Source organism: Pleurodeles waltl, chromosome 3_1 (assembly GCF_031143425.1).
Source record: "Pleurodeles waltl isolate 20211129_DDA chromosome 3_1, aPleWal1.hap1.20221129, whole genome shotgun sequence".
In the NCBI taxonomy this organism is placed as follows: Eukaryota; Metazoa; Chordata; class Amphibia; order Caudata; family Salamandridae; genus Pleurodeles; species Pleurodeles waltl.
The window spans coordinates 1,618,933,497-1,618,960,685 of record NC_090440.1 but is presented as its reverse complement, the minus strand read 5'-3'; positions in this window follow the sequence as shown (position 1 = coordinate 1,618,960,685).

Here is a 27,189-nt window from a genome sequence, read left to right as displayed (position 1 = left end):
TGGGAATTTATCATATATGAGCATCATCTTTGTTTTAAAGAAGTAAAAATATAAGGAAGTCACTCATGCAAGTGGTAGATCTTTCCATGCTCAGAGCCTTCTTTACTAGTGAAATATCTGCTTGTGCCCTGTTATCCCAATACTAGCAGAGTCACAGTGTTGTATGCCGGTGGCTTTTAATTATCAACTGTGCAGCTGTAATTCTTGATCTGAGAAGACTGAAAAAGTTCTCTCATTATTGTAATCTAACTTATACACAAAATAAGTGTTGTGTAACTGGAAACCTAAAGATGGATTATCCAACTTCCTCTGATGCTGTGCAGTCATCTCATTTTCACAATGCCTCTTCAACTAATTCACCTGGCAAATCCAAATCTCCAATTTCTATGAAAAAACGGCTTAACAAAGCCCTCCATTACCAGATAAAGCAGCAAATGCTATCTCTTTGGAGATGCTTTTGGAAGAAATTAGAGCTCTTCGGCCATTTATTGTGGAAACCAATAATCAACTTCAACACTGGGATGCCAAATGGTCCCAAATGGGTTCAGGAATCTCTGTAGTGGAGCATCATGTATCAGTAGCACAAGATAACATTAATAGAATTGCTGCCTTGGAAAAAGAAGTCAATCAATTTTAGCGACAGACAGAGGATTTGGAAAATAGAAATAGATGTAACAATTTGAGAATTTATGGATTACCAGAAGGAATTGAAGGTCCGAACCCTGTTGTCTTTTTCAAATCCTGGCCCTTAATTCCCTAATATCGAGTATTAAGAATTTAGAAACTGAATAACATGCATCTAAATCTTACACAGATTTAAACAATTTGATTAAAGCTAAATTACAATCTAACACCTTCTCTACAGAAGAAGCTTCCTCAATTCTTTTAAAAAGTAATGCCCATTATTATGGTGGAAGGAATATAGTGGGCAAGTTATTAGCTGATTATCTTAAAGTTAAAAAACAACACATTCAAATAGAATTGATTTCTAGATCAGATGGTACTGTATTTAAGAAACAAGATGATATTTTGATTGCATTTGTTAATTTTTATAAAACATTATGGTGGTCATTACAACCTCAGTGGTCTTTTTACAAGACCGCCGAGGGACCGCCGTGCGGAAGACCGCCAGTAGTGGCGGTTTGCCGCTCGGCGTATTATGACTGTTGGCTGCTCTCTGTCCTTTTTCCGATGGAGAGCCGCCAACAGCCATACTGGCGGGTGGCGGGGAAGTGGAGGTTGCTCCACCTAAACCGCCACGCCAACAGAACACCGCCCACTGAATCACGTCCTGTGATTCGGCGTGGCGGTGTTCTGTTGGCGGTGTGGTGTCGGCGGAGCAGCCCCCATGGCTCCCGTCCCCTCCCGGAGGATCGACAGAACAGGTACGTCGATCGTCCGTTAGGGGAGGGGGGTAGGGGGATGTTGTGTGGGTGCATGTGGGTGTGCGTCTGTGTATGTAGAGGGGGTGTGTGAGTGCGTGTATGCTTGCGGGGGTGTTGCGTGTTTTGGGAATGAGTACGTGTATGTCTGTGGGTATGTCTGTATGGATGTGTGCGTGTATGTTTGAATGTGGGTGTGCATGTCTGACTGTGTGTGCGGATGTAGGCATGTATGTCGGTGTGTGTGTTGGTGGTGCCTGCGTGCATGTCGTGTGTGTGTGAGTTCTGTGATGTTGGGGGTCGGGGTGGGGAGGGGGGCCCTGCCACCTTTGGGGGGTGGCAGGGGTGGTGGGGGGTGTAGGGGAGGGAGTCGGGGTGGGGGTGGGGGAGACCCCTATCAGTGCCAGGAAAGGAATTCCCTGTCACTGATAGTGCTTACCACCATGGATTTCATGGTGGTTCCAACCGCAGGAAATTCACGGCGGTAAGCCGGGTCAAAATACCGCCGGTGGTATAGTGACGGCCGCCGGGCTGGAGACCCAGGTCTCCAGCACGGCGGGCGGAACGGAGAACCAGCGGATGACCATGGCGGTAACCGCCATGGTCATAATTAAAAAAAAAAGACCGCCAGCCTGTTGGCGGTCTTACCGCCGCTTCTCCGCCTTCCGCCAGGGTCATAATGACCCCCTATATTCCCCAAAATCGCTGACTCCTCTTGCTCTACTTGATGATTATTTATTGCATACGCCTGTTGCTAACTCATCTAATCTGAATTTTGCTTCCTTAGAATCTGATATTTCAAAGATAGAACTTTTGCATGCCCTACATTCATTACAAAAAGGTAAAACAGTTGGCCCTGATGGTTTTACTGTTGAATTTCTTTTGCATTTCTCACATATTCTTATCCCTCCTTTGTCTTCTTTATTCAATATTTTATCACATCTGGAACCACTTCAGGTACTTTTCAAGAAGCTACAATATGCTTAAAATCTAAAGAAGGAAAAGACTCATCATTATGTAAGAATTATAAACCTATTTACTTGATCAATGTAGGTTATAAAATATATGCAAAACTACTAGCATTACGATTAGAGTCTTTCCTTCCCCAACTCAATGGAAAGGAACAATCAGGGATTATAAATGGGAGATTAGCTTCTGATAATAACAGATTGTTTCTTAATGTTCTTAGTAAAGCTTCTTTTCTTAACAAATCTCTAGCTGCCATAACTATTGATGCAGAAAAAGCATTTGGTAGTATTAATTGGGACTTTATGATTAAAACTTTATCACGGCATGGTCTTGGCCCTAAATTTATTTCTTTTATAGCATTATTACATAAATCCCGTGGGCTTCCGTTTTGGTAGACAATGCAATATCTCCCTATTTTTCTCTTAAACGTGGTGTTCGACAGGGTTGTCGTCCTTCACCCTTATTATTTGTTTTAGCTCCTGAACCCTTTCTTACTCATGTTTGTCTGAATCCTGATATTTCTGGTTTTACATATGGAGATAAGCAGTTAAAACTAGCTGCATATGCAGATGATATTCTTCTTTTTTTATTTCCTTCCCTGACAGATCACTTCCAGCTCTATTAAATGAAATGAAATAGATCTCTTTTCACAAACCCCTGGCTATAAAATTAATAAAGAAGAAACTGAAGTCCTTCCACTAAATAAATCTACTTTTAAAGATTCCTTTGTTGATTCTGGTTTTCAATGGGCCTCCTTTTCTAAGATTAATACCCATATTTATACTTTTTTAGCGCCGCATTTGCGCCGCTTTTTGACGCAAAAACAGCGCAAATTTACAAAATCCAATTGTATTTTGCAAGTCTGCGCCGTTTTTGCGTCAAAAAACGGCGCAAATGCGGCGCTAAAAAAGTATAAATATGGGTCTAAGTATTTAGGTATTTGGTTTACTTCTTCTGTCAAAGAAATTGTTGATATTAATTTTAAAGTACTCCATCAAAAGATTGACCGCTTAATTTCCTCATGGAATCCTTTATACTTATCTGGGTTGGGTGACTTGGATGCTATAAAAATGATGATTTCTCCTTCATTACTTTATACTCTTTCTGTGCCACCAGTGTTTAATTCAAGTATTATTTTTAAACAAGTAAATTCTAAATTGTCTAACCTTTTAATGCAAAAATAAGAAGGCAAGGATATCCCTTTCTTGCTTACAAAAATTGAAAGTTGAAGGCAGTATGAATTTTCAGGATTATGCTCAATACCATGCTCCTTTTCGTTTACGACAAGCTTCTCTTTATCTTTCTGAATCTGTGCATCTTTCTTCTCCATTATGGTTACAAATTGATTCATTCTTGTTGAACCCCTGCACCACAAAAGCAACTTTATCCTTTACATCAAAATCTTTTCTTCTTTCTACTCCAGTTCTTAATTGTTGTATACATTCACAAAACAATCATTAACTTATCTTAATTTCTTCACTGAATCTTTATGGTATAGTAATTTAATTAAAATTAATAATAGACCTATTTTTTGGCGTACTTGGAAATCTGAAGGTATTATATGGATTAAGCAGCTCTTTGAAGGGAATGTTCCTCTATCTTTTCCTCAATTTTAGCGAAAATTTAACTGCTCCGCTTCATTCCAAAAGCGGTTCAACATCTTAATTAATGTAGTCCTAGATTATCTGTTTTCTGTACAACTTGAACATACTGTTATTGCCCATCCTTCTACATTCACTACTTTACTCAATTCAGTCCCTAAAGCTTCCACTATTTATAAAATTGTATTACTCCCCAATACCAATTGAGCCAAGTCTAAGTCTGAAGTTGCATGGGAAAAAGATCTGGGAGTTAATTGGGAGGTCATTTTTTGGAATAAGATTTGGTCCCGTATTTATAGAATATCTAGGGCAGCTAACATCGCACAAACTTTATTTTTTATTTATCACAGGCTTTACTTTATCCCCCTTCATTACTCAATTTTTTTCCCCTCCAGTTCACCTAAATGTTGGTCGTGGGATTTTCCCAAAGCAGATTTATTACATTTACTTTTTTGGTACCCAAACACTTTAGCTTTTCGGCATAAAATATGGTTACAGTTGACTCAGATATTCAAATTAAAACATACTGTTAACATTTTACATATGTTTTGTGTACTTTATCTAATGAGTTATTTTATAATGCATCAGATAACAAAAAGTTTGATATTTTTCTTGCTATAGCTTTTCAACAAATTGTATATCATTGGGATTGTTCCTCTAAACTTTCATATATGGCATGGTGGAATAGTGTTTTGTATCACTATAGATCAGATACTTTATTTTTACATCAATGTTCTAAAGAGCAAAATGCTCAAGAGTTATGGTTGCTGTGAATTAATTTTTTATGTAAAGAAGACATTTCTGTATCGGTAACAGATGGCATATTCTCAGAAATTTTTCATCCTCCCTGAACTTGTCTCTCTGTCCCTTAAACTTTGATTATTTTCACAAAATTTCTGTTACTTATTATTATATTACTCACTCTTTAAATTTTAGTTAATCTGTTTTACATATGAGGATATGTATTTTCCCTTAGCCCTCTTTCCTAAGTCTCCCCAAAGAAACTACTAAAAACAACAGACTTTTTAATGTATCTTTTCAAGTTTCAATTTAGATAGTTTAATAAGAAATCACATGTGATATGACTTGTTTATGTTTTCCAAATTATCTAAATAAAGTCTTTTAAACACATAAAAGATAACAATTACCATAAAATACCTAAATATACATGTAGCACAACAACAAGCTCCAAAATATAGAACTTTACTGTAGCTAACATCACTTATGATGCATTCCTTTAGTACAGTAGCATCATGTCCTTATCTACGCTTTTAGGAAACATCGCTCCCTGATGAGGGACACCTGTTCTGAAAGAGCTGATGAGATTGATTGTCGGGGTGAAGGGTTGCTTGAGGTGTGAGGATGATTTTTTCTACATACCAATTGTCTAAATGCTTCCTTCTGAAGGGCATAAATATGTGTATCCAGTGAAGGTAGCAATATGACATCCTGCCACCATGCTTGTGAACTGTGTAAGTGCATGGATGACGTGGCAGATTCATGGAGACTGGCCCTTTGTTCAGCAACAGCCACCAGTCTTGGATTGGTGTGTCATTTTTCCATTTTGTTGTTTCTACAGCCTGACCATTTGACTCATGTCATCACATAGGGGGTTATTCTAACTTTGGAGGAGGTGTTAATCCGTCCCAAAAGTGACGGCAAAGTGACGGATTTACCACCAGCCGTATTACGAGTCCATTATATCCTATGGAACTCGTAATACGGCTGGTGGTATATCCGTCACTTTACCGTCACTTTTGGGACGGATTAACACTCCTCCAAAGTTAGAATAACCCCCATAGTCTCCATACTGTTCCTCATTGCAATGATGGTATTTCCTGATTCTTGCAAAATTTGCTGTAACACAAAATGTGCTCCCTCCATGACTGAAAATCTATGCAATATTTGAGCCGAAGTGTCTATTACTTAGTTTGTGGTCACAGGTGCTGCACTGTCTGCAGGAACAGCCAGGTGTTCTTCAACATTTGAGGTTGATCCATCTATATCAGTTCCTTTATGTGTTTCTTTGATTGGATTTCCTTGACTGCTTCACCCCAGCCACAAGAACATCAACAAAACTTGGGTGTTGGTGACAGCAGTTGAGTAATGGATACTGTTCACACTAGAGGTTATGGTCTCCCTTCTGTGTTTGGAAATGAGGTCCTAAAATTAGTGTTTTTTTGTAATTCAATTCATTATTAGTTTTTCCTCCAGCCATTATACACATGCAGTAAGAGGTCTAATCACATGTTAGGTGAAGCGATAGATGAGTATTATCTAGCAATGTTAATTTTACAGATATTTTCCTGTAGTGATTGTTTAGGTCCCTGTGAAATCATAAAGTTTGTCTATATAGAGATTCCAGAGTATGTGGGTCTGGATCACAAACTGTATCTTGTAGTACATAAAGTAGTATTAATGTAGCACTACTTACTCCAAAATACAACTCACAAACCTACAACTGTAAATCTCCACTTCTATCTTTTCTATGGGGAGATCCTCACACATGTAAGTTTACTACTTAGTAGTAAGTGTGGGAGGGTACTGGCAAAGTGGGTGGGAAAGGGACATGCTACCAAAAGGGAGAGATTTAGGCATGAATAAGGTGGTATTTAGGGAGGATTAGGAGGTATTTAAGGAGGGACATGCACCCACCCACAAAAGAGTAAGCCTATCTCTTTACACTGACTGCACTTCCAAAGATACTACAACTTAAAAGAACCCAAACAGTCATAACGGGTCTCCAGCTCAGAGCTGAATTGCATTCAGCACCACACATGCCACACCCTCCCTTGGAAAATAATGCAGACTGAATTTTTTAATAATTTAAAAATCTGAAGAATAATGATCATTTAATGAAGCAATTTAATAATAGTTATGTTTAAATGTAATTTAAGTTATTAATTATGCACCTTTTTAAACTGTGCTGCATATTTAAATACATACAAAACTAACTGACAGTAATATTTACCATAAAAATACATTTACTTTTTTCAAGTTTCATAAACTTTTTACCTTTCCCTATACTTTACCATAGGGAAATGTACACCAACTTGCTTCTCTATTGTTTCATGTGACGCAGTACCTATGCTTTTTAACTCAGGTATGATTTTCTGGGCCTCTAACAAGTTAATTTAGTTCTAATTATCTATTCAAGACAAAGCATCAGCCTTCCCATTTTTAATGCCTGGTCTATAAGTGATAACAAGATCATAGTCAGCAAAGTATAAGGACCATCTAAGCTGCTGTGGGGTCAAGGTCTTTGCAGACTTCAAAGATGTGGGATTTTGATGGTCAGTAAATACGGTGATAGCGTGCTTGGTGTCTCCTGTCCTTAAACGCATATGTTATGGCTAGCAACTCCTTCTCTGTGATGGTGTAGTTAACTTCTGCTGGAGTTAGTTACCAAGATCGGTAAACCACTGGGTGTAATTGTCTCCTTATGCCTTTGGGACAATACTCGTCCAATTGCCAGCGTCTGTTTCTTAATAGAAAGGCTCAGAAGGATCAGCATGTAGTAAGATAGGTGCACTAGTGAATTCTTTCTCCAAGGATTCAAAAGCTCTTTCGTCATCTTCTATACATTTGAACTGGGCCCCTTTTTTCATCAATTGTGTGAGAGGAAATATTTTGTGTGAAAACTCTTTGATAAAACTTCGATAGAAGTTTTCAAATCTGATAAAGCTTTGCATTTCTTTTATGCATGGGGGATTTCGGTTACATAACTGCCTTGATTTTTTGTTCATCCATTGTGATTCTGGCTAGGGAGATCACAAATCCTAAACACTCCACTGATCTAACATTGAAAGTGCATATTTCCAACTTCATGTACACTAGCTTTCTTGTAATTTTTTTAGGACCCTCCACACTTGTTCTCGATGTTCTTTTTGGGTGTTCAAATAAATCAGAATATCATCAATGTAAACAATGGCACATTGGTCCATAAATTCACTCCAAACACTATTGATGAAATGCTGAAAGTTCGACGGAGCATTACAAAGCCTGTATGACATTACTTGATATTTAAAAAGGCCAACTTTTGTCCTGAAGGCAAGGCGGTCTTCCATTCATCGCCCTTTCTAATTCTTATTAAGTGGTCAGCTCCCCTTATGTCAAGCATCCTGTAGATTTGTGCTCCTTTTGTGGAAACTGGCTAAAGAATCTGTTTTATTATTTCTTCAGGCCTGACTTCATCTTGTGAAACTCAATGCTTAACAGGCCTGAAAAACATACACAAAAGGTTGGATGACCTTTACTAAATTAACTCTGACAGACAGCTTGTAATGAAAGGCTTGCTTCAAAGAGACATGTCAAGCGACATGCATTGCCTCATTCGCCTGGCAAAAGGCAGACATCTGGATGTCCACATAGGTCTGAGGAGAGGTTATGAAGAAGCTAGTTTGGTGATGCCTTGGAAAGTCTCAACCGTCTGAGAAATGTGAAGGTCACACTTGTGGTCATCTTGATCACACTGCCATCCTGAAAGGCTGTTCTGCTGTGATTGGATAGATGCCTAATATGTGTGCAACACCATGTACCTCCTGATCAAGATCACACCATGTACTTGATCAAGAAATTACCTCTCTGTTGTTCTGATTGGATGATGTGTTTTCACACATATGTGGTTTTCATGCATAAAAGATTGTATTGGAGTTCCGCTATTCGGACTGCTTGGACTTGGCCTCTCAAGCCATCAGTCTCTGTGCACAAAAACAAATCGTCTTTCTTTATACTCTAAGGACAGGCTGGTCTCTGGTTTTGTTCTTGCTCTGAAGGAGGCTTCAACACTTTTACCTGATCCAACAAAACTGAGATGAGGGGCAAGCGGTTGTGATTCTTTATTGTGAGGCTATTTATTTCTCGATAATGGATGCAAGATGTTAATTCACCTTTTTCTTTGAAACAAAAATTTGTGGTGATGACACAGGGGATTGTGAAGGTCTAATGAATCCATTTGCTAAATACTTCTGAATGTAATCTTTTAGATGTTGGTTTTCCTTTTCAGTTAGCGCATAGACTCTACTACGTGGCAAGTTTGACCCAGGCTCCAGATTTATTTTACAATCAAATGGAAGATGAGGCAGGTGTATTTCTACTTTAACTTCATTGAATACATCCTCAAAGTCTTCATATTCTTGAGGAATTTTACTCGTATGTATAGCTCAAACTGAAACCCCTGCATCACACAGTAAGGTTGCCATTCTCAGTTCTCTTTGAGATTCACATTTTGCAAAACAGTTTCCTTTGAAAAAATCGAAATCCATGCCAATGGTTCTGGTGCTCCAGTCTATGGTTGAATGTGCTTCGTTATCCATGATAATCCCAACATTATCTGAAATTGGGGAGCCTCTAACTGTCTGAACTGGATGAGCTCCTGATGGCCCCTTGCGAGATTAGTTCTACTTGCTCAGAGTGACTCACTTTTGGTCTCAATGATAGATTAGTTCCATCCACAGGTAATAGAGTTTCACTCCTAAATTTTTGGATTGCTCTTAACACAATCTTGGCTGTAAATTCAATTCACAACAGTTTCCTGGGGCCCCAGAATTGATCATTACAGAGAATTCTGAAATTGAAAAGTGCTAAGACTTAAGTGTCATTGATGAAATCAGATTGGGGGAAGACGATTGTAAGATATTTAGTAACTGATGTTCCCCTGAAATAGTTTCCTTATTAGCACTCATCAGTCCAACTCCTCCTACTGATAGTGCTGCAAGTTTTCCTCCTCCTTCAGTGACAAATGTCCCCTGGCTCCACAACATAAAAATAAGTTGTTCTGGCATTTCTTTTGTTTCTCTTCCTTAGTCAAAGGACCTCAAATATTTCGGATCTGCATGGGCTGTACTCGCTGCTGATTTTCTGTGACCCTGGAATTTACGTTTTAATACTGTCAAACCTTGGCACAGCGAGTCAGAATTCCTTTGTTTTTACATTTCTTCTCTCATTTTGGTGAAAGTCAATTTCCAAAACCAAATCCACTAATGCGGAAATCTCAGTTGGTCTCTCGGGGATCTGGGCTAATGTATCTTTTAGCTCATCCTTCAATCCTCAGTAGAAAACAGCTGCTATCTTGCTCTCTGGCCAATTTGTTTCCACCACTAGCTTGTTAAACTGTACCAGATAAGCTTTTAAGTCTCTATTTCCTTGTTTTAAGTCTAATAGCTTGTTATTGGTGGCTTGTGAAACCCTTTGTCAATACATTTTTTAAAGAAATTTGTTCTTGAATTCTTCAAACATATAGACTGCATCTTCTCTTGCAATTAGGAGCATGGACCACAATGCTGCTTCACCACTAAGGTAGGACAAAATAAATGCCACACAAGATTGTGCACCTGGGAAAATCAAAGGATGACACATGAAATGTAAGGAGCATTGTGTCAGGAAAATCTGTGCCTTCTGAGGGTCACCACTAAAATGTTCTGGCGCGGCTAATGGTATTACTGGGGATAATGAGTGTACTATCTGAGTGGTTAACCTAGATGTCAAACAGAGCCAGAAGCCTCATTCTCAGGGGTGGATAGTCTAAAATATGTACCTAAATGTAATCCACTGTGGTCTCTCTCCTGGAGGCCATTAATTCCTGTCTTAGACTTGAATTTCCACCCTGACTGCCACTAATTCATTTTGGATGATCTCTTAAACTTCACCCAAGTTCTGTAAATGTATTCCCTCTGCCATTCTCCTCAGGGGCAAGTTTTAGAATGTGGGCACTTCGCTCTGTCACACTTGTTCTTACCTTTCTTTTGACTTGCAAAGGAGCAGAAAGATGGCTGGTCCCACTTCCCTTCTCAGAACCGTTCCTGTATCCAGAGATTACTGGAAAACAGAAATGCCCTGACGGGGAAAGTGGTTGTGGAAAAAAGAAGAGAGTTCCTGAAATCTTCTGGTTCCAATTTTCTCTCTGGTCTATGACTTCCTCAGCCTAGTGTGTAATATGTGGCTGCATTTAATCTTGTATGGTCTGTAGGGAACTAATAACATAAATAACAATTAGAATCTATGACAATCGTTTACTTATTATCTACATTGTACTGTATATGCTTAACCATAATTACCTATAAGATACCCAAAATAACTCAAGCAATTGCTCCTCTTCTGTAATTGAACTTGATTCAATTATATTTCCTTTGGTGGCTGTATAGTTATATTTGTGTTGTTTCTTTCTTGTCACAATTATTATCATTCAATTATTTTTTTTCTTCTATTGATACCATTTTCTTTTGTTTCCTTAGATTTGATTACATTGCTCAAGAATTGTCAGGTAAGCTCTTTCACTCTTTAAATTCATGCCTTAGCTAACGTCATGTATCTTCTTGACTTGTATAATACTCCAGTTCAATTGGTTTAACAAAACCTTAAGAACAATAATGCTTATAGCAACTTAATAAGTTATTTACTCGAAGTTTTGATTCATCATTACTACTTTCAAAGCAATTTTACTTAGCTGAATAAACATTACTTCTTCCACAATATCTTCTTACTGTTCGTCGTGGTGGAACACTTCTCCCACAGAAGCGTTGGTACCACAGAGATGCGCCTCAAAAAATGAACAGTGCACTCTCTCCTCAACGCGCAAGTATAATGACGGATCCATTATTTCCAAAAAAAACTCCTCACAAGTGCCTTCACTGTACACTTCTCTCTCAGTCGCACTGCCTTAGAAGGGGCACAACTAAATTGTTGAACACTACTCCCTCTTTACTTGTATGCACAGACTCAAAAATGGAAACAGTAGTATCCAATAATCCATCCAACAAAACAAGACTAAGAACTGGTGCTTATCTGTGACAAAACTACTGTTTTGAATCTTGACGGACACTAGGAAAAACAGATGTGAGTTCAAAAATGACTTCTGTGAAGTACAGTGAAAGAGAGCACATGCTTCACATGGAATCTTGAGAACAGGGGAAAACAACTAGAGCAAATCCAAGCCTGGGGGCGGCCTTCTTGGATGTTATTCGGTTCATGCCTTCCTCCACATACGACATTGTCTCCTTTCAATTTAATGTAAAGGTCTTCTATTAATGGTGGTACACGCAAGTTGACCGCTAGGCCTATATTTATACTCCCTTTGCGCCAGATTAGCGTCATTTATTTTGACGCAAATTCGGTGCAAAGCTAACACCATGTTTATACTTTGATGCTAGACCCGTCTAATGTCAAAATATCCTGGTGTGTGTCATTTTCTGGATGCGTGAAACCACTTTGCACGGTAGGCGTTCCCGTCTAAAAAATGACTTAAACACTTGTGTGCCATATTTATCCAACATCACAAAAATGTCCCACGGCTTGGGTGGCGGAGCCGGAAAATGACGCAAATCCCGATTTGAGCCAAAATTTAACGTCTGGGTCAGGGCAGGTGTTAAAATGGGGCAAACACACTATTACTTAAGGAAAACTCACAGAAGCGACATCAGAGCTCAAAAGGGAAGACATGGAGGTGCTATTCATTCAGAATGCACAAAGATGCAGAGCACAGGAGCAACAGCAGCAGCTTCCACCACACCAACAGGGACCCCAGAGGCAATGCAGAAGGCATGAGAGGATATTCAGGACAGGACCACCCTTGAGGGCCTCAGGGAACATGACATAATCCGCAGGTACAGATTAAACTGGCAAGCCATACAGCAGCTGCTGCGCCACATTGAGCCACAGTTGGCACCCAGCTTGCAGGCACCCCACATCATTCCACCAGAGACCAAGCTGTTAGCTGTCTTGCACATGTTGGCAAGTGGCTCTTTTCAAACAACTGGTGCCATGGTTGCTGGGATCTCACAGCCCTCATTCTCTGTCTTCCTTCCCAAGGTACTTGATGCTATCATCTCCCTCACACCCCGCCACATCAGCTTCCCCAACACACAGCAGAAGCAGCAGGAGACCAAACAAGGGTTTTATCAAATTCATGGCTTCCTGCACGTGTTTGGTGCCATTGACTGCACACATGTACGGATTGTGCCACCTGCTGCAACGGAGCATCCATACCGCAACAGGAAGCACGCACACTCCATCAATGTGCAGGCCATTGTGGATCACCGTGGATTGATCACCAGGCTAGGTATCTTGGGAGTGTACATGATTCATTCATCTTCCGCCACAGCACCATCAATCAGCACTTCCAGGATGGACGATATGGCAATGGCCTACTTGTTGGTAAGTACAGAAACCTAGGAATTTAGACACAGCACAGAAACCCTGTAGGGCACAAAACACATACACCACTACATTGACATGTGGCTAGGAAGACACTGAGGTTGTGACACTGGTAGTCATGTTTGATATTCTGACCCAATGGGATACACACCTATGGACAAATGACAGATGCAAATAACAAGAGATGCCACTCAAGAGCCAGACGGGACCAATTTAAAACCACACAGTGGCAACGACATAGCCTTAACGGGCAGTACAACTTGGAAGATGACTCTTCCAATATCACATCAATAACACTCAATCACACACCCTTCCAAGCAATACGTACACATAGCATGATGACGCTGACTCAAATGAAGGTTACATGGAATTATTGAGGCAGTACCAACATCTGACATCACTCCTGGGGTGACATTGCCCGCTAGCAATAAGGAAGTGGACTGTGCTATGAAAACATGTGGATGTGACACTAATGCAAAGTGCACACTGCTACACATACGGATTGAGACAATTCCTCATATACATAACAGATGTACAGGCACATGGACCTTCTGACAGTAAAACCTTCAACCCCACAACCAAGTTAGCCAGCTTACCTGGAGCAAGTTCAGTAGTGTAGGTACATGTTTGCACATGAGCCAACTTGGTGAGGGCACAAGAATAGGTTTGCCTAGAACTTGTCACACATGGGATAATTATGCATTGTCAATTGTGAACACTTCAGTGCTGCCAACTTATGGAGATGTGTTGTACATTGTCACCTAGCCAAATCATAGGGCCTCACTGTTGCATTTCACATGCAATTACATATGTCTAATTGGATGGGATATTCAGCCCGTATAGTGCAACCATGTTACCACCACAGTGGAATCGATTGTGTGTGTGTGGAAGTATAATGTCACTTCCAGTGAAGGCACACGGACACTACATAATGCATGGGAGATACACACTGAACAGCAAGTTTCGAAATATACCACTGATATCAGGTCAATCAGTCAAACACCAGTTTTGATAGTTAAACAACCCAATGCAGAAAGAACATCACAGAAGCCTAGGATGCCACACAATACCACAAACACAGATGAGACACAGAGTACACAAGATAACAACTGCCATGCAAGGTGATAATCAAGGTGCAACCAACAACCAAATATTTACCTTCATTTTCTCTTTCAGCTGATCAGGGTTACGGAATCCAACCATAGATCATGACCCCATTTGCCAACCCAAGCACAGCAGCAGAGCGTGCCTATAATGAGGCACATTATAGGACACGCACCCTAGTTGAGAGGACTTTTGCCATCCTGAAGTCCAGATTCAGGTGCCTGGACATCACCGGAGGCAGCCTCCTATATTCACCTGAAATGATCTGCAAGATCATTTTGACCTGTGCCATCCTGCACAACATTTGTGTAAGCAGGAACATTCCCCTCTATGAACCAGACCTGAAGAGGAGGAAGAGGAGGATGCTGTCCGTGAAAATGAGATGGAACATCCAAACACTGCTGCAGTGTTGCATTGCAGACAACACATCGCACTAAACTTCTTCTAACTATAGTCACCATCACCACTTTGTTATCATATGTCATTAAACACCTAACTTCATCACTCAATCATGACCTGGATAATATTTTATGCATTCCATGATCCCTAGGAATCATAATCAGAGTTTAGGCTCATGAAGCATTGCAAAAATACAGATTAGGATACTGAAGAAGCCACATCACATTTGATGGGTATGAATGTACAGCCAACATCACACACAGTGTAAATGACATATATCCTGTCTATTTCACATGTGAAGGGCAATATCAGAGGACCACAGCTATGAGACACATCCATGTTGCCAACATGGTCCATTGCAGCACATGACACACAACTAAGACACCACCAATCATAATGAAAAAAAGTGTCTCATACATGAGGCAGTGGATGTGCTATTGCATCGGTAACAGGAATGTATGACCAGACCATTGACAGCAGTAGGTGTGACATCAGCTACCTCTGCAAGGAGCATGTGTGACAAAAAGTCCATCTACGCTGAAAATGGATAGCACGATTGCCCCAGGTATGACAAGCATTGCTCACAAGACGTCCTGCGCAGTCCATCCCAGGTAATAAGTCCTGCCACTACCATGTTTTAAGTCCACACCCTTCTCTAGGGGGCCCTATGAATGGAGAATCTTCATCTGCACACACCCAGACTCCTATTCTGACTCCTGTGTGCTTCCCTCTTCAGTATGGCATGCCATAGTCATAGTTCATCAGTCTGCATGGACTTCAGGTCAAATAATGACCCTGCCTGGTAGTCGGTAAGACCTGTGATCAGCTGTCCATTGCTTCCCATGTGAAAGGTCCACTTGGCCCTTTGAATTTGATTCTCAGCTCCAGGATTTGTGAGAGACTGAAGCTGCACACACCTGTGAGCACTACCATGCAGACCACCCATTTGAACCTGCCCTGCCCTTGCTGCTGCCTGGAACTGCTTAGAAATTGCCATTTTCAGAAGTTCCCTGTGGCTACATCATAGTTGCTTTCCTGCCCTCTCTTTCCTCATAGGGTATTGTGTTTGTTAGGTCTACAATGAATCCTCAAATACGTAGTATAGCTTAATCATTTTACTCATCGTAATCAGTTCTGGGACATGTATTCAAATGGCCTAATCCAGCCCCCATCCCTTGTCTGGTTTTGCATGTATTCATTATTGCCTAACAGTGCCAGTGTGCTATGGATTTGGTACGGTGTCTCCAGCACAACAAACAAGGCTTGCCAATGTGTATGTAAGGACAAAACATGTTTGTGCCCTGATGGTCCAGACACAGATTCACGTCTGACGCCACCTTTTGATGGTGCTTGCGTGGTGACTAACTGTGAGAATAATTATCACAGAGGCACATATGTTCCCTGTTGCAGTGGGAATTTTTAAGACCACCCTGTGTACACATGTTGTAATGAAAGCTGCCTGTTACCTATTACTCATCCATAAAGTTTTTGAGCAAACCAAGGTTGCCCTGTCGTCAGCCTTATTAAAGTTCTGCAGTGCCATAGCTGGAATATCACCATGTGGCTTTTGGTCAAATCTGCTTTGAAGGATACTCTGTTAATTGAGGGAATTGCTCCACAGACTCATGACTAGACCTGCACGCAACTATGACAACTTGGAGGCCAATACTGACACAGGGTACACATGGCCACACACTTGAACTGGACACCTTTCTGCAATGAACCACTGGAAATATGTGAACGCATGCAGCATGGTCTGCTGGTCCTCCACAGCCACAAGAGAAACATAGGTCATGTACCTGACTCAAACTGTGTTGTACAAAAAGAATTGTGGATTGGATTTGAGACTCTGGGGGTCATTCTGACCCCGGCCGGCGGCGGAAGCCACTGGCCTGGCTGGGACCGCCAGAATACCGCTGCGCGGTCAAAAGACCGCCGCGGGTATTCTGGGTTTCCCGCTGGGCTGGCGGGCGACTGCCAGAAGGCCGCCCGCCAGCCCAGCGGGAAACACCCTTCCATGAGGATGCCGGCTCCGAATGGAGCCGGCGGAGTGGAAGGGGTGCGACGGGTGCAGTTGCACCCGTCGCAATTTTCAGTGTCTGCATGGCAGACACTGAAAATCTTGGTGGGGCCCTGTTACGGGGGCCCCTGCAGTGCCCATGCCATTGGCATGGGCACTGCAGGGGCCCCCAGGGGCCCCACGACACCCCATACCGCCATCCTGTGCCCGGCGGCCAAAACCGCCAGGAACAGGATGGCGGTATGGGGGTCGGAATCACCATGGCGGCGCAGCAAGCTGCGCCGCCATGGAGGATTCCCCAGGGCAGCGGAAAACCGGCAGGAACAGGATGGCGGTATGGGATGGCGGTATGGGGGTCGGAATCCCCATGGCGGCGCAGCAAGCTGCGCCGCCATGGAGGATTCCCCAGGGCAGCGGAAAACCGGCAGTACACCGCCGGTTTTCCGTTTCTGACCGCAGCTGTACCGCCGCGGTCAGAATGCCCAAGGGAGCACCGCCAGCCTGTTGGCGGTGCTCCCGCGGTCGTTGGCCCTGGCGGATTTTACCGCCAGGGTCAGAATGACCCCTTCTGTGTCACAAACACCGTACCTACCTAGCATGTTCAAATGCCTGACTCATGGGTAGTATACACACAAACAATCATGAATGGTAGCCAACATTTCATTACATGTGATGGGTTACATTTCTGACATTGCCCTTATCAACCGTCCTCTATCCTATAGTTTGTCATGGGAGATGTTTTGTCCCCAAAGTCAGGGAAGTTCACACAGCATAAGACGCAACAGATATAACAAACACATATCATGACTGATGTACCTCAATGAATGGCATCTGATGGTTATACACAATTACAACACATTCATACATGCACATTGCGTAAAACACTTCTTGTGACGTTCACACAGAGGCACAACAACAATTGAAATAGCCAATTCACAGACATAAACACACAAGCCGTGAGTCTATTTGTTTAGTTGCGTATCCTTGCTATCCTCTATTGATGCAACACCTGCTCAAACTAGGAAATATCAATTTTATTCCAAAAGTTTGTGTTGCTGTTGTGTCAGTTAAGAGCGCTAATCCGGCACAACAACATGAGTATTATGGTCCACAGTAGTGTGGTCTGCCACATGTGCTCAAACACTAGAACACACACAGCAGGTCATAACATCCTATCTTTGTATAGTTATAGCCTTCATGTATGTTAAAAAATGAAAAATGACACAAACACAGTTATAGACAGATTTTTGTTGACGCAAAAGCGTCAAAACAGATAAATATGCGTCAAAATATGATGCATATGCGTTAGAAAATTACTCTCACACCCATAATACATCGATTGGTCCCTAGCGTTAATTCTAGCACTGCACCCCAAGAAATTGGTTATCCATTAAAAATGTATTGATCCTTGAATGCGGGGGAATTTTTAAGCATATGCGTCAAAAACTATTGATGCAAAGCCCGTAAGCATCATAAAATTTCACGCTTTATGATAAAAATGCACTGCATTTGAGACAGGAAGTAATGTTATAGGATATCTTGTTTACAGAATTGGTACAGTGGGTGTACTTTCACTTTCACTTTGCAGTCTGTGATTCTTCTAGACTGTGTGCCTGTGTATAGAGTTGTGTCTGTTAGTATTGTGCTTTTGTCTCCTGTGTGCCATTGCCATTGTGATCTGTTGTTTTTGTAAGTGTCTGTGTAAATCAGTGTAAGTGTGTTCTTGTAATTTTTCTGAGATTAGATTTTTCTTTGTACTGTTGGGAGTTTGTTAGTGGGTATTGTTAGTTGGGGTATTGTTGGGATGTTTGTGGGTTTTTCAAGGTTCCTTTCCAAACCACCTTTCCCTGTTTTCCCTCTTTACCCTTTTCTTTTCTTATTATTGTTCCTATTATTTTTGAGATGTTGGGAAGGCCACGTCTGGAGAGAATGGGTGAGGAGGAGCTGGGGGCCTTTGTGTGGCTAGTGTGCCACTTCCTCCCCCTGATGTTGGAGGCTGGTGGCAGGGTGATACAGGGGTATCACATGAAGGCTAGGAGGCTCAGGTAGTCAAAGGTGCTGTTCCACCTAAGAAAACTGTTCAAGAGCCAGTGCAACGACCACCAACTGAAACATCGCTGGGCTGACCTTGTGGCCTGAGAGCAGGACCTGCTGGACCACCTGGGTGTGGTGATTGGTGGCTCTGTTGGTGAGTACAAATTAGACTAATGTGTACAGTAAAATGCTCTGTAGTGACAGTAGCAGATTTTGTGATATGCTGCATGCAATGTTTGTGGACATGTGGAATGGAAGTCGAACAAAGAGTGGCCCTGATTCATAAAATGTTTTCTACGCATTAGTGTCATTTGTTGATGCAAAAGCTGCCCTAACTTACAAAAGACAACTTTATCTTGTAAATTAGTGCTGCTTTGATGTCAACAGATAATGGTAATGCGGCACAAACAAAAGTATAATTCAGGGCCTGTGAGTATACCAGGAATGAGATGTATTTCACATGCTAATCCAAGGAACCAATGTAGTGCCCAAATTGTTTAATACATGTCTGAACAGTATTCATGGCCATATGTACAAAGATCTTCCTAACCTCTGGTAATATCTTAGGCTGATATTTTGACTTGGTTTGTGCAGCATTTAAATTAATTATGGATGCCAAAGTAATGCACACTTGATAATATCTAAAGCGGTAATTATGAACACGGCGGTACACACCGCAGACCGCTGTGGTGGCGGTGAACAGAAGACCGACGTTGGCGGTGAATAGAAACCCTCCATACAATGAAGCAAAATTCCAAACCCGCCAAAAATCACCAGTCCACCAGTCACCGCCAGGACCCTGTCAGCAGAAATGCTGGACCTTCCACCCCACCACCGCCGAGCACACCCACATTTCACCCTCCAAATAATAGTGCACAAATAACCTTGGCGGTCAGTGGAAGTCGAACGACCACTGGCGGTGCCGACCGCCACGGGCGGCAAGAGGATCCAACAGCAAGAAGGGCACACATTGGATAAGCTAGAAACCCACACACCTGACACATCCACAACACCATAAAACACCCACATACACACCCCACAATCCTGTGCAACGAAACCAGCACAAAGAAGACAAAGAGCAGCAGAAGCAGACACCGAACGGCACTATACATGAGACTTACACCGACCCACAGAGGAGCACCCTCACCGCGATTCCACCCCGACACCAATCACCACACTCACCATGACACCCCCCAAACATCCACGCTTCAGAGAAAGGGAGCTAAGGACCATGGTGGATGAGATCCTGAAGGTGGAGCCAGAAATATTCGGGGCACAGGTGCAGCACACACCCATCGCCAGGAAGATGGAGCTATGGCTGACCGTTGCCAACAGGGTCAATGCAGTGGGACACCATCCACACACCAGGGACGACATTCGCAAGAGATAGAACGACCTGTGGGGGAAGGTCATGGGCATGGCATCAAGGCACCACATTGCAGTCCAGAAGACTGGGGGAGGACCAACACCACCCGAATACACCGACTGGGAGGAAAAGGTACTGGCCATCCTGCACCCTGAGGGACTCACTGGACTCAATGGAGGAATGGACTTGGGTAAGTCGTCTACAATTACCCCATATACATCACACCTGGAATGCATGCACCACCCAACCCCACCAACACCCACCAGGACCACTACACCACCCAGCCCACAGCCACTGAATCCACTCCCCCTGCATGCCCTCAAACCCAGTAACAGGCCCACATCCCTCCTCCCATGCACAGCCACCTACCCCTGCAAGGATTCACAATGGCACTACACCACCCACAATGCTACTCCACATCCGAAACAAAATGCATTGCAAACCTCACCAAGGCACCCTGCATGGCCCCAAAAACTTACACCTGCACAAAACAGCCCAGCCTTGTGCACCCCATCCGATCATGCATTTGTAACAGACGTCCATTTCCCCCAACAGGCACTACTACCCATGCTACCATGATGGCCAGGCAAGGAGTGGCAGTGCCCTCCAGGGAGACAGAGGCACCGCACAGGAAAATGGGGATGGATCCCTGGACACTAATGAGCAGGCTGGCCCCTCACACAGTCCTGGACTGTCACCATCCAGCAGCCCCACCCAGGATACCACTGATACCCTTACCACCCAGCCAACAACATCAGCCCAGGGCAACCGTCCCCACACCTGTGTATCCAGGCCACAGTCTGGTGGAACACAGGTATAAAGGCCACAGTCACCCCCTATCAACAGGCAGGAGGATGATGGACCCAGTACAAGTGGTATCGCCAGACCTGTGTAGGGGACACAGGCACAGGGGGCGGGCCCAGTGGTAGGGCCACAATGGCACAGGGGGGAGGCCACAGGATGAATGCTGCAACCCAGGACATGATCTCTGAGGTCCTGGGGGCCTACCAGCATACCCATGACAGATTGGCACAGATAGTATCAACCCTGGAGCAGAGTCAGAGGATGCAGCAGGAACACCACCAACAGGCTATGGAGCAGTGGAAACAGCACAACACCACAATGACCAGCATAGCAGGAGCACTGCTGCAGCTGGTACAAACCCAGTCTGAGACCCACACAGGACAGGAGGCCCCCACTACGGCACATGAGACAGACCGGACTATGACAGCAACAGGAGCAATATTCCACGAACTACCCTCAGAGGAAACACAAGGAACAACCATGTCATCCCCTCTAGGTCAACAGCAGGTGCCCAAACGGACCCTCAGGCCAAGATATGAGACTGAAACCTCTGCCAAAAACAAGCCCCCCTCCAAAAAGTAACTCTGCTACAATCTGCCCACCAACCATCACACACAATCAACCACCAAACAGTGCTAACAATCAATAAGAACTCATGTAAGCATTGATGGACCCATCAATACCAACAACAAGGCTGCCACCATGTTGGCATTGAGGACAACCACTCATGACCAACTGCCATCACTGTAAATTGCACTATTTAATCCTGGCCACAAATAAAACACATATCACACCTGTAACACTGTCCCATGTCATAATGTGAGAACAAAGTGAAATATGGATGCAAGTGGCTGATAACTACTTTATTGGTAATGCGTAGCATGAAAGTACACCTGTGTGCCTAAATGTGGAAAAAAAGGAATAAACAAAATTGTATTTGGTACCATGCAGACCTGGATCCAGTTTCAAATAGTAGATTCAAACCCCCGCCTAGATGACAAAGCACACTGACAGTATGTGTCACAAACACCAATGTCATCCCTTAGTCCCACATAGTTACTGGAAGTAGAGTTGTATCAGTTGGGTCCTGGAATTGACATCTTCCCCTTCCTCATCATCACCATCACTCTCCTCCCCTCTCTGAGGAAGCTGGTCAGGATTAACAGCACCATCCACATCCAAGAGGGGTCAGAATTTCTCACTGTCACGATGTGCAGCATGCAGCGGGCCAACACTATTCTACACACCTTTTCAGGCCCATAGGCTAGAGAACCCCCAGAGATATGTAGACAACAAAATCTAGCCTTCAGGAGACCTATTGTGCGCTCTATCACCCTCCTAGTACGTCCATGGGCATCATTGTAATTCCTCTCTGCATCTGTTCCAGGATTTCTCACTGGTGTCAGGAGCCATCACAAGTTGGGATAGCCAGAATCACCTAGACAAATGTGCAAAACAGAGCAGTCAGAGTCAAGCCTCTGAGTCAGACAGCCTGGCTGTCTGCTAGGTGGCAGTTACTGATAGAAACACCTACCTATGATCCATACTCTGTCCTCTTGTAGTTGTTCCATCTTCTGTGGCACACTACTGTTCCTCAGCACAAAGGAATCAGGGACTGAACCGGGGAACATGGCATTCACATGTGAGATGTACTGGTCTGCAGTACATACCAATTGGGTGTTCATGGAGTGAAAGTTCTTTCTGTTTCTGTACACCTGCTCACTGACTTTTGGGGATATTGTGGGGGTCATTCTGACCTCGGCGGTAAAAGGCTCTTACCGCCGGTCAGAAGACCGCCATTCTACCGCCGCGGCCGTGGTAACCCGCCACGGTCGTTCTGACCAACAACTGCCAAGCCGCCAAAAACCCGACATCCACGGAAGGCCGCCTCATCAGCAGGCAGCGATAAACTGGAGATGACCAAACCTCCACCGCCACGCCAACACAAACACGCCCATGCCATTACGACCCACGAATCCACGTGGCGGTCTTTCAACCGCGGTATTCCATTGGCGGTACACACCGCCGCGGTCAAAATACACACCCAGGCTCCAAAACCAAGCCACATTGGACAATTTGAAATACACACACCTGATACACATACAAACACCACCCCCACACATCCGAGCAACTATAAAACACACACCCACATCACCCACAAACCCCCACTAGTTGGAAATCGAAGAGAAGGCGAGAGAGAGAGAGCGAGCACAGCAATCGAAAACCCCAACACACACAGGAACCCAACATCATCAACCACACCACATCTACGCACACATCACCACACACCACCACTCACATCACCGCAAACACCACCCCACACCTCATCCACACCACCCCATGGCACCCCAAAGACACCCCAGGTTTTCGGACCAAGAACTCCAGGTCATGGTGGAGGAAATCATAAGGGTAGAGCCCCAGCTCTTCGGCACACAGGTGCAACACACCACAATAGCCAGGAAGGCGGAGCTATGGCAGAGGATTGTCGACAGGGTCAACGCTGTGGGACAGCATCCCAGAAACCGGGAAGACATCAGAAAGCGCTGGAACGACCTACGGGGGAAGGTACGGGCGATGGTCTCCAGACACAACATCGCTGTGCAGAGGACTGGCGGCGGACCACCACCCACCCCTCCCGAATTCACAGCATGGGAGCAAGAGGTCCTTAACATCCTGCATCCTGCGGGCCTTGCTGGAGTAGGCGGAGGAATGGACTCTGGTAAGTCTAGTCTCAACTACTCCCCCCCCCAACCACCAGCATGCCAACCCACACCCCCACCCTCACCCTCAACCCCCCAGCACACAGCCTCCCTGCCAATGTCTCACCAGCACAACTCACCCAACCCAAAACCTAACCCTGAATGCCAACACAAACCATGGACACCCATCACCTATGCATGACCACTGCACATACCCATCCCCCCCACAAACCACCCTCACAACTCCTGCCACAAGGGAATGCCAGCACTGGGGGACAAGGGCACCCACAAATCGCACACCATGGAACACAGAGAAGCAATAACCATACTCTTTCACCCCTGCAGGGCCCGAACGCCAACACACCGGCCTGGAGGGTCCAGATATGTCCATCCCACCCCCAGAACAGGCCCGCAGTGAGGACAGCAGCTCTGTCGACCTGGAACCTGATGACCAGCCCGGACCATCGGGGACCTCTGGACAGTCGGTTCCCCACACACAGACACAGGCCACAGCAGACCTAACCCCCTCTCGGAATATCAGCACCGCTCCCACCCAGCGGGCCCATGCCTCTGTCTCCAGGACAGGTCAATCAGCGGTGTGTCCGCCACTACAGGGCACCCAGGCTGACCCAACACCCCAACAACAACAGGGACCTGGGGGCAGTGGTAGTGGGCACACCGTCCAGGGGACAGAGGCCCGGGGAAACAGGGCAACTGGGAGGGCTGCAGTGCGACGGGGGGGGAGGACAGGCCCAGGGAACCGACTCTCCAAGAGGCCCTCACCACCATCATGGGAGCATACCACCGCTCCCAGGAGACGATGGCGACGGTAATGGCCAGGTTCCAGGAGATCCAGGCACAGCAGGAGGAACGGTACATGGGGTACAGAGAGGAGCTCAGGAACATCGTCCAGGCCCTGAACCTAATAGTCACCACATTGCGGGACCATGTGGCACCCCAAAGGGCCCCTGTCACCAGCCCGGACCAGGAACAGCCTACCACCTCCGCCGGCGCTAATGGACAGGAGGCCCCCACACAACGACGGGCCACCAGAACCCCACCTCCTGCTGAAGATCAACCACCCCGCAAGAGGAGCCTGAGATCACAAAGGAAGACAGAGTAGGATGCCAAGACCCACGCCAGCCTAAGATCCCCCCGGATGTCATTCCACTGTCCCACATCGTCACCCTGTCCAACCTTGAACTGCCCCTGCTCCATCCTTCCACAGGCATATGGACAATGCACCTGTGCGACCGAGAACTGGACTCTGCCATGGACATCACTCCACCCCCATTCATCACCGTTTTACTATCATGGACCTATATGTAGCACTTTAAATAAATCACTTATTGCACTTAAAACACTCAGGAGTCTGCTTGTATTCTTAACAAATGTATTACACATAACGGGTCAAAAATGTACAGTTACATTGTGATGACAACATACCAATGTCAATTTGCTTTACTCCATGGCCGAACAAACCAGAAGTCATGCAGTGGGTCATACAGCTCTGAAAAGCCAAGGGAAATTCACAATTCAGTTGAAAGGAACTGGGGGAAACACAGAAAGTAGAGATGCAGGAGGCCAGAAGTAAATGTAAAATGACGTGGGGGATTCTTACCTGGGTGCTACTGAAAATACTGTTGTATGACCGTGTCCCTGTTGTCCGTGTCGTCCCCGTCGTCTTCCTCCTCTTCACTCTCCACAGGCTCCACAGCTGCTACAGCACCACCATCTGGACCATCCTCCTGCAGAAAAGGCACCTGGCGTCGCAATGCAAGATTGTGAAGCATACAGCAGGCCACGATGATCTGGCACTCCTTCTTGGGTGAGTACATTAGGGATCCCCCTGTCATATGCAGGCACCTAAACCTGGCCTTCAGGAGGCCGAAGGTCCTTTCTATGATCCTCCTATATCGCCCATGGGCCTCATTGTACCGTTCCTCTGCCCTGGTCCGGGGATTCCTCACTGGGGTCAGTAGCCACGGTAGGTTGGGGTAACCAGAGTCACCTATTAGCCACACACGGTGTCTCTGTAGCTGTTCCATCACATAGGGGATGCTGCTATTTCGCATAACATACGCGTCATGCACTGACCCAGGGAACATGGCATTTACATGGGAGATGTACTGGTCAGCCAAACAGACCACCTGGACATTCATCGAATGGTAACTTTTCATGTTTCTGTACACCTGCTCATCGTCTTTTGGGGGTACTAAGGCCACATGGGTCCCATCAATGGCACGAATGATGTTGGGGATATGTCCAAGGGCATAGAAGTCAGCCTTCACAGTGGCCAAATCACCCTCCTCAGGGAAAATAATGTAGCTCCGCATGTATTTCGTCAGGGCAGACAACACTCTGGACAAAATCTTAGAAAACATAGGCTGAGACATCCCTGATGACATGGCCACTGTTGTCTGAAAAGACCCACTTGCCAAAAAATGGAGGACTGACAGAACCTGCACCAGAGGGGGAATTCCTGTGGGTTGGCGGATGGGGGACATCAGTGCTGGCTCCAGCTGGGCACACAGTTCATGTATAGTGGCTCGGTCAAGTCGGTAGTGAAGTATTATATGACGTTCCTCCATTGTCGACAGGTCCACCAGCGGTCGGTACACAGGAGGATTCATCCTTCTCCTCGCAAGTCCCAGCGGACGGTGCCTAGGAAGGACAACATGGAGCACAGAGTCAAGCAACCCACAGGTACGTAACTACAGCTTGCACAGTACACGATTGTCAATGCATTGAATGGCTTGTATATGTGGCAATGCAAGGCCTAGGCCTGTGTGACGCAGTAGTAATTAAGCCCTGTGGTCCCTTGTAATGGCGGCTGCCTGACCTGAGAAGTGTGACAGTGGGATGTGAGGTCAATGCGCTGGCGTGACACACCGTGGCGGTAGGCAGTCGAAGACCGCGGCGCAAAGCCACATTGGTTAACATCGAACCCTATGGGTTTCACGAGCCAATGACTAGCTGCGCCGGCGGTCGCGGAACGCACCGCGGCGGTACGCGCCGCCGTGGGCGTGACCGCCATTTTCTATCTGGTTAATCACTCGAGACCTGATCATCCACAGGAGAGGACCTATACTGCAAGTGCTGCTGTGACCTCGGTCTGGGAGATACAATGGCTGCTGCGACTGGGGAAAGGGCCCCTGCCTTCACTACAGAAGAGTTGGAGAAACTTGTGGATGGGGACCTGCCCCAGTATGCGCGACTCTACGGTCCTCCAGACCAACAGGTAAGTACACTGTGTGCACGTTGAATGGGCTATGCCTGGGTTGTGTATGGTGGATGTAAGATGGTGGGGTGGGGGGACAATGACGAGTGCAAGGCACGACAGATGAGAGCATGTGCCACATGGCAAGGTTGGGGAGGGGGGGCCAATCGCATCTATCATGCGGAAATTTGATGATATTTCAATTTCCACCCTGTACATGTCAAATAGGTCAGCGCCCATCAGAAGATCGACATTTGGCGTGCCATCGCCAAGGAAGTCCGGAACCTGGGGGTCCACAACAGACGGGGCACCCACTGCCGCAAGAGGTGGGAGGACATCCGCCGCGGGACCAGGAAGACCGCCGAGTCACTGCTGGGGATGGCCTCCCAACCTAGGAGGGGTGCCAGTCGTACCCTGACCCCCCCTGATGTCCCAGATCCT